The sequence below is a fragment of the Oryx dammah genome, unplaced genomic scaffold (genome assembly GCF_014754425.2).
Source record: "Oryx dammah isolate SB20612 unplaced genomic scaffold, SCBI_Odam_1.1 HiC_scaffold_3, whole genome shotgun sequence".
Classification (NCBI taxonomy): domain Eukaryota; kingdom Metazoa; phylum Chordata; class Mammalia; order Artiodactyla; family Bovidae; genus Oryx; species Oryx dammah.
Window position 1 is genome coordinate 60,330,624 of NW_024070187.1, and position 9,664 is coordinate 60,340,287.

A 9,664-nucleotide genomic window follows, 5' to 3' on the forward strand; every position below is an offset into this window, starting at 1 on the left:
CCCCAGCTGTTTATCATGCCATGTTGAAAGGTTAAATGCCACTAAATCCTGAGTCAGCCATAAAACTAAGGACCTGAATTCCATGATTCTCTTTAATATGTAATTATTCAACATTCAGTAAATATTTAATAAGCATTTACTCTTGAGTACATTTTTTAAATACAAAAACGTTCAAAAGCTGGAATAAGTACCCTATTAATATCTGCTTCCTAGGTAAATAGAGTAGGCCACAGTTAGTGGTATTACTCAGATCATAATCTCTCTGCTGTTTTTGTTTTTGTTTCCCTAAGTGCCTAATTTACCTAAACATGTCAGTTATAAAATTTTTCTTTCACCTTCATTTTCAGGTATAGAGAAAATGGTACTTAATTTTTTTCACGGTCATTTTGTAGGTAAACAAGGTACAGCCAGTTCCATCTCTTAAAATTAAGACTTCACAGTAATACAAAAGCATGTCGATAATTTTGGATATTAGGAATGGTGCCTAGATTTGTAAATTCAGTTTGAGTTACAGAGACAGCTAATTTCATTTAACACCTCACTGAAATTTCTCTAGAATTAAGAGAATTCTGAGAGGCTATATGATAGCATAGTTCAATGGATTTAGTATATACCAAAGGCATATATGTTTTGTAAATCCAGGAGTTGTTTCCAGAAATTATTTTAATGAGCAGTCCTCTTCTAATACTCTGGGTGGAAAGTTGTAATTGGATCTGGTATTAAGGATAAGAAAGAAGCTGCTCAATGTTTGGGAAGTTTCCTGGTGGTAGTTATTCTGTGACATGTGTATCTTCTAAGCTGGTATTCAGGAGGGTTCTTAGAAGGAACACATCTGTGTGAGGGATTAACTCTAGAGTAGTCTTTCTTCTCTTGGGCAGTGCAAATAGGAAAACTGACCTGCATTGAATATGACTTGATGTGACCAGAGGTAAAGTACAGTATTTTTTTAGTTTAAAACAGTTCATTTTTCTTAGGTAATGATAGAAAAAAATTGTTGCTAGATATCTTTGCTGGAATCTAAAAATTACCTTATATTCCAGGAGAAGGAAAGGCCCTAGAATCATTTTACTTTTCCATCATAGTTTTCTGAAGCTACTTTTTAAAAATACATATATATGCTCAGTACTTTTGAATTAACTTTTTTTTTCCCTTGGTTCATAACAGTTTAAATTCCAAACTTTTGACTTTTTTTTTTTTTTGGTAATTTTAAGATAAATGCTTTTGACATGAATTTTTGCTTACGTTTATATTTGTAAGTTGAGACCAAATGGGCAACGTCTTAGGCATGCAACATTTGTGATATGTATATATTGGAACAAATGTAAAAGGGCCACAAAGATTAGAGAGTCATAGAAAATTGCTTGATTATAATAAATGCATTGCTCTGGTGCTCTATGTAATGGGATATATTGAACTAAATTTGTATATACAGTTTGTCAGCATTTCTTAGTAACTTCTCTTGAATCCATTTTTAATATCTAATATTATACAGGTTGGGGAGTTATATACTCTTCAGGCCAATACTATCCAGACTATATAAATTTATAAAATAAATTGAAAAATTCATCATTACTGTGTATTCAAGACCAAAGCACATAAATGCTAATATAGGGCTCAGAGGGGAAATATACTGCTCCTGAATATTTGAGAAAATGTGAAGTCCTTTCAAGAGAATCTAATAAACATAATAATCATAGCCTGCTGACACTAAGGAAAAAGGACCTCATTCACTCTTTCTTTTATGCAGTGATTTACTGGTCCCTACTGATTTCCAAATTGGATCACTGTAGTAAATTATCTATGCTGGTACCTGTGAAAGTAAGCCCTGGGATCCATATTTGTTCTGTGTTCTGCTTAAATCAGCAAGAATGATAAATTTGATGGTGTGAAATTGGAAGTGTCAAGGCCTTTCTCTGGTGATTGAGCAAAATAATGTCTCCACTTGTAATTTATTGTGACCCTTTTCCACTGTATGTGCCTTGTGTATCTCATATTTATTTCAATACAAATTAAATTGTTGTTCCTTCATCTGTATTGTTATATCTAAGATTTTATTGATGTAAAAATCAAATTGTGTAATAAATCTCTCTGGATTTAAGCTGATTTGAAAATGTTATGTTGCAAAAAAACATTTACAATTAGAATTTAGTTTTCTATTGTGCTTCCTTGCCTTATTGTTAGAATAAGGTGAATTTGAACTCTTCTGTTTTCTTCAGCTCGTCACAAATGAGAAGACTGGTATAATTTTGTGATCTAGTATGAAGCAGGAAAAAAAATGTGGCCTAAGGTGAGACTGGAAAAAAAAGAAAAATTATAGTTGTATTTCTTAGCTATTGGCTTGCTTGCTCCCCTGTACTTTTTTATTTAGTGAAATTTACAGCCTAATGGATGAGTTATTTGTAACCCTAAAATGATTCACAATATACAATATATTCAGAGTCATAAGTCAAAACAGGATAACATAGAAGAAGATACTCAGTATCTCCCTTCAAGGGAAGTGTTTAGAGTTGGCAGTTATTTTCTGTGGCAATTTTAATAACTATTACCAAGCAAAACACTGTAAAGGTGAGTTATAATCTCTAAATTGTCCACTTAGAGATTATAATCTAAGGCGCATAATGGAAATCAGCTACATAAAGGCAATTTTGATAGGTAAACAAATAGTTTTAGGAGAATTGATTTCCTCAAGATTTAGTGGCATAAAGTCTTAGAAACTAAAACATTGTTAGTTCATAATGCTCTTTCCCTTAGCATATGGGAATATTTGAAACTGTCTAAGAAGTAATTCTGAGCTTTGGGAAGCGAAAGGTCATCTCATTCTTCAAGCTTGGTTGAATGAAGAGACTCCTCAAAGAATGGTCATCCAAGATCCTTGAGAGTCACCAGTCTGAACAGGTGATTTGTCAGTAAGTTTTTGTCTGTTTTTTTTTAACCTTTTATGGTGAGGTGTTTTTTTGTTTGTTTTGGGGGGAGTTTTGGCCTTGCTTCAAGATGCGTGGAGATCTTACTTTCCTAACCAAGGATCAACCTGTGTCCCCTGGCAAGGAATCTTGGAGACTTAACCATTGGACCCCTAGGGAAGTAAGTCCCTGGAGTTTTGAACATATATAAAATTAGAACAGTATGATGAACTTCAATATTATCATCATCCAGCCCTCAGAATCCTCTACCATGGTCGTCCCAGTCTATTTTTACCTTTATTTACCTTTTCTTCTAGTTTAAACAACTCACACTATTCTTTTCCACTTAGTAAAAATTGTGTTTCTAAAAGATACTATTGCTACTGCTAAGTCACTTCAGTCGTGTCTGACTCTCTGTGACTCCATAGACGGCAGCCCACCAGGCTCCCCCATCCCTGCGATAAGGATCCTTTTAAAGATTGGTATTAACAATAGTTAATGTAGGTCTTTTTGACTGACTAGACGTGGTTGACTAACAGTAAGGCCTGGACATGAAAAAGGCTTAACAATTTTATAACAATAAACATAACATGAAGGGAAGGGAAAATTCTAGTGTCTTTCTGTAAAAGGAAGACTTTTCCCCCTGAATTGTTGTCCTTAGAGAAAGATACAAAGACCACCACCATTAAGGGAAAGTGGTAAGGAAGATTTTGCCTTTCCACTTCACTTTCTCCCTCCTAAAGGAGACAGTGTATCTAAGGACTTTTTCCTTGAACACAGAGAGTGTGGGGCTTTGGTGGGCCTCCTGGAAACGGGGGCTAGGTCAGTGCTTCAAATGAAGAGAGTACTATTAACCAAACATGGAGGTAAATAACTTGGCATTAAATTCTTTCAATTTAGAACTCTAATCATGCCTAGACTTCCAAGAGTAATAGGCCATTTCATATAAGTAATAAACCCTCAAGACAAAGAAATGAAACTTGTGCATGCGTGCTCATTGTAGATCTCATTCTAGGAATTATACATATATGTATATGTATATACATATATGTAATTGATTATATAATTATGATTGTGTGTGTGCTCAGTCGTGTCCGACTCTTTGTGACCCCATGGACCGTAGCCTGCCAGCCCCTTCTGTCCATGAGATTTCCCAGGCAAGGATACTGGAGTGTGTTGCCATTTCCTTCTCCAGGGGATCTTCCCAACTCAAAAATTGAAACCTCATCTCCTGCTTCTGCTTTGGCAGGTGAATTCTTTACCACTGAGCCACTTGGAAAGCCCCGAAACCTGTAGTGATCCAGAATAAAATGGATATCCTTTTTTGTCATTAACTCATTAAAAAAAATACAGTTGTATTAGAGTTGTATATGCAGGTTTCCCTGATCTGAAACAATTGACCCAGATAACTGAGAATTATCAAGTTCATGTTTTACAATTCAATTTAGTAATATCCAAAATACATTGTTCATCTTTCAAAGTGTTTAGAAATTACCCTTTTTACCACTTTATCTGAAAAACTAAGCTTCCTTTTAGGACATAACTGTATTACTGGGCCTATTTTGAACTGATGTTTATAATATGAACTTTATGTTTTCCTTTCTTGAGGACAGTCTTCAATTTAAAAATGAAAGCAGAACATTTATTGGAATAGTTTTTAGAAAAATATTTTAATTTGGGCACTTGGATATAGTTTATAACTTTAGTTATAAATTATATAAACTATAATAACTTTAGTTATATTGATATATTGCTGAGAATAAAATATTCTTTCAAAGTGAGTAATTAAACATTTACTCTTATAATTAGAACCCACCAGAGGACTTTCTTTCTTAACAGAAAAAAGTATTAACCTCTTAAAGATCTCTGTGCTCCTTCTTTGTCACAGACCTTCTGGCTCAGATGCCTTTTGTGCAAGAAAATACCTAAGTTTTAACCCAGCAGTGCTTCAATTTTATTCATACTCTCTTGCCAACAATTTTCAGTTCTTACCAGAGAGAGCAGAGGAAGGGAAAGGAAAGTAGGCGCATCTCAAGGAAAGGGAATCTTCAGGCCCCTGTGGCCTAAGGCTTAGCTGTATGGCTCCCTGACAACCTTGCCCTCTTGTCTGAGGTATTGAAAGGCAAGTCCAGGAAAAAGAACTCTAACCCTAAAGCTCTGCTGAGGTGAAATCCCACCAGCAGCCTTGGAAGGCCAGTGGGCGAACTATCATTCCACAGACACACTCCTGCTTTCTCACCTTATCCTTGTCTTCATTTCCTTTTTGTCCAAGGGCCTCAAGACGTCATTTGAATCTTTCTTTCTTTTGGCAGTGACCTCAACATTTACCCATGGTCCTATTGCAGCCACCTGGCAAAACCTCAACCTCTAAAGACTTCCCTGGTGATCCAGTGGTTAAGAATCTGTCTGCCCACGCAGGGGACACAGGTTGGATCCTTGGTCTGAGGAAGATCCCACATGCTGTGGGGAAATTCAGCCCTCACTCCACAGCCACTGAGCCCCCGTGCTGCAGCTACTGAAGCCAGGTGCCCAGCCTATGTTCTGCAGCAAGAGGAGCCAGCACAGTGTGACGCTTGCACACCACGGCTGGAGAGAAGCACTCACACACAGCAGCGCTCACCAGCGCAGCCAGAAGTAAGAAACCAACCTCCAAGCTCAGTTCAGTCACTCAGTCGCGTCTGACTCTGCGACCCCACGAACTCCAGCACGCCAGGCCTCCCTGTCCATCACCAGCTCCCGGAGTTAACCCAAAATAATGTCCATTGAGTTGGTGATGCCATCTAACCATCTCATCCTCTGTCGTCCCCTTCTTCTCCTGCCCTCAATCTTTCCCACCGTCAGGGTCTTTTCAAATGAGTCAGCTCTTGGCATCAGGTGGCCAAAATATTGGAGTTTCAACCTTCCAATGAACACCTAGGACTGATTTCCTTTAGGATAGACTGATTGGATCTCCTTGCAGTCCAAGGGACTCTCAAGAGTCTTCTCCAACATCACAATTCAAAAGCATCAATTCTTCACTCAGCTTTCTTTATAGTTCAACTCTCACATCCATACATGACCCCTGGAAAAACCATAGCCTTGACTAGACGGACCTTTGTTGACAAAGTAATGTCTCTGCTTTTCAATATGCTGTCTAGGTTGGTCATAACTTTCCTTCCAAGGAGTAAGCGTCTTAATTTCATGGCTGCAGTCACCATCTGCAGTGATTTTGGAGGCCCTCAAAATAGTCAGCCACTGTTTCCACTGTTTCCCCATCTATTTGCCATGAAGTGATGGGACTGGATGCCATGATCTTAGTTTTCTGAATGTTGAGCTTTAAGCCAATTTTTTTCACTCAATCTAAAGTCGTACCTAATACCTCCTGAGCTTTTCTTTCACAGCATGCTATTTTTCCTTTACACTTTTTATTAGAATTGTTCAAATCTTGTATGTCCTTTCTAATATCTTTTACTACTGAATACTCAGAAAGGTATGCCAGAGTCTCACTGTGATAAGAGATTTGTCAATTTCTCCTGGAAATCCTCTCAATTTTTGCCTTATGTATTCTAAGGCTATATTACTAGGTGTAAGCAACTTTAGACTTTCGTCTTCTGGTTGAACACTTTATCATTATGTAACAGCCCTCTAACTCTAGAAAAACAACTTTTGCTTTAAAATCTGTTCTGTCTGATTTTAATCAAGTACACCAGGTTTCTTCTGCTTAGTTTTTACCTGATGTGTCATTTCCCACTCTTGTCCTTTCTGTTTTAGATGTGTCTCCTATAAAGCGTTATTTTGGATTGTCAGCTCAGTCAAGCTTGGAGCTATATTTTCCCAGGATTTCTCTTTCTGGGTTAGAGTTGGCTCCGAAAACAATTTTGTGTGAGAATTGAGTGGTAGGTGTGAAGGTTTGTACCTTCACATTTGTGGTAGAGTTGAAGGTGTGTAGACAAGGAGATGGATAACTGCAGTAAATGCCCAGTAGGGTCTAGCATGTTCTTTTTGTGCTTCTTCGTCCTGAGGGCTGCTCCAGGTCGGCTTCTACTGCTTGTCTGTGTACCCACAGAGAAGGTAGCCCCACTGGAGCAATACGTCCCCAAATTCCTATTGTTCTGCACTTTGCAGATGAATGGGCTAAGCTTTTTTCATTTTTTCCCTATTGTCTTCAACATTCATGTGAGTGCTTAGGAGCACCAGTCAGTATCTTTGATTCTCTTATCTCCTTTCTGGATGTTCAGGTCTCTACCTCCTCACACAATTTTATAAAATCTACTTTCAGTATAAATTCTTTGTCTCATAACTCATCAAAGTTCCATTTCTCTGCCTGAAACTTGACTAGCAGTAATGCATAGCTACATTTTAAAAAATGGTGTGGTAACTCTTTTTTCTCTGTGTAAAACATTGCTTTGAGTTTTAATGTTTATTTCCCCAAGACAGCCTGGCCTGCACTCTACTTGCATAAATTTTACAAGCTAGTTTTCTGCTGCTTCTAGTTTTAAACTTTAACCGTGTTTCTGATGACAAGGAATGCTGCAAAAATACTCTAATTCAACAGTTATGATCACCAAATATCACCAAATAATTTTTATCCATTCTACAGTGTTTCAGAATTACCAGCTGATTTTTAAACACAGAGTAGATACAGATGTTAATGGTGGTTAATCTGGTATGTTTCTTATAGCAAACTGATAATTTTTTTTTTAAGTGCATCATTTAGTCCACTCATAATTAATGTTATTACTGATATATGTTGGAAAAGGGCTTGGCAACCCACTGCATTATTCTTGCGGAGAATCCCATGGACAAAGGAGCTTGAAAGACTACAGTCATGAGCTCACAAAGAGTTGGACACGACTGAAGTGACTGAGTGCTGATATATGTGGGTTTATTTCTAGTATCTTATTTTGTGCTGTTCTCTGCCTTTTCTGTTTCTTTTTGCCTTGTTTATGCCTTTTGTGTGTGTGTGTGTGTGTTTATTTCCCCTGGACTTTTTTTTTTTTAACTTATTTCCCCCACTCTACCATTTTGGAATTTGTACACACTTGCTGCCTTTTTTTCCCCATTAAGCTTTAGAAATTTAAACATGCATACTTAAAGTTTTGAGTTAAAAGGATTTAAATTTGCTTTTGCCAAGTGCCTTGGGGCACTACCAGACTGGGACCACTTTAAACTGAATTCTTAGCTCTAGGTTTTTTTCCCCACATAAGAAGTGTAAATTCAGGGCAGAAGTTCTGGCTTGTAGTATTGAATTCTTAGGGGAGATTTTTTTCCCTCCACTTGACACCAAGGTAGAAAAAGGCAACTTTGCTAGCTGTCTCTTTAGATTTCAAATGCAGTCATCATTTTGCAAATTTATCCCGTTAGAAGCCACCTTTCCCAGTGGCTCAGACGGTAAAGCATCGGCCCACAATGTGGGAGACCTGGGTTCAATCCCTGGGTCGGGAAGATCGTCTAGCGAAGGAAATGGCAACCCACTCCAGTACTCTTGCCTGGGAAATCCCATGGAAGGAGGTGCCTAGCAGGCTACACTCCACGGGGTCACAAAGCTGGATGTGACTGAGGGACTTCACTTTCACTTTCCTGTTAGAATCCCCTCCTTGGGTGGGGCCTCTTTATCTCCTGCCTTCAGTGTCCTGTTCTGGCTCCCACCTCTTACCCTAAGTTTACCAAGAGCTAGAATAGATTCAATCATTCTGAAAATTCTTTACATTTTGCCATTTGGGGGTTACTTTTAAGCTGTGTGTGAGGGAATAGCATTTTCCTGTTTAACCTGATTTTTTTAGGTTGACTTGAGAACCAGTCAGCATTAACAAGAGAAAGGTACACTTGGTGATGTTTCATTCTGAAAAACCTGAAGGACCCAGAGCCTCCATCCCAGATAGGTGGGAACTAAAGGATCCTTTATTGCCAGTTCAAGATAACAGGAGGCAGGAGACAGGGAAAGACTTGGGAGAAGGGGTGAATAGAGGGAAAGATATGGTTGGGAGGTGGGATCTGTGATACGATAGGATAAAAGACTCCATGGGAGAAGTAAATAAATGTTTTGCTCTATACTCTGGGCTCTTTTTTATTCGGGATGTTTCTGGTTTTCTTTTTGGTGATGGATTCAGCTGATATACTAGCTCACGTTAAAACATGATCAAGGAGTTTTATACACATAACATCAGGAATAATGTTAAAAAGTCCATAAACAGTAGCTCCAATCTTTATAGACATTCTTTTAACTTCCTTGGCCCTCAGTTTCCTCATTTGTAGAATGTGGCCAGTTGAGAATTATTTTGAGGATTGTTTGAGTTGAACATGTTTGTACACTGTGAAATATTGTACAGATAGCAATGTTTTATATTATGCTTCTCATTTTTTTGTACCTTAGGAGATTCTGGGGCTCCTAGAAATAAAGGACTTCCTTCAAAATTCTACTTGATGGGTCAGTGATAGTTAAAACTTTTGTTACCATGTTTTAAGTCAACACCTTTCAGGGCAAAAAAGAAACTTTGGACACTTTAAAAGAATGTTTTTCTTTCCCCCTTATTAAAATACAAAGCCTTATGTATGTTGACAGGTGGATTTTATAATTCTCATAATTCCAGGGACATAAATCAGATCAGCCTCTCTAATTGCAAGAGCTCTCTCCAGAAGTACTTCTTCAAAATCAGTAAATGATTGAAAGTCCTCTCTAAAACATGCTCTAACTATTCCAAATGAATTAACAAGAAGGATGCAAAAATAGTCTTAAGAAATGCTCAAAACTAAATTTATCTGCAATGTACAGAGAATGACACTCA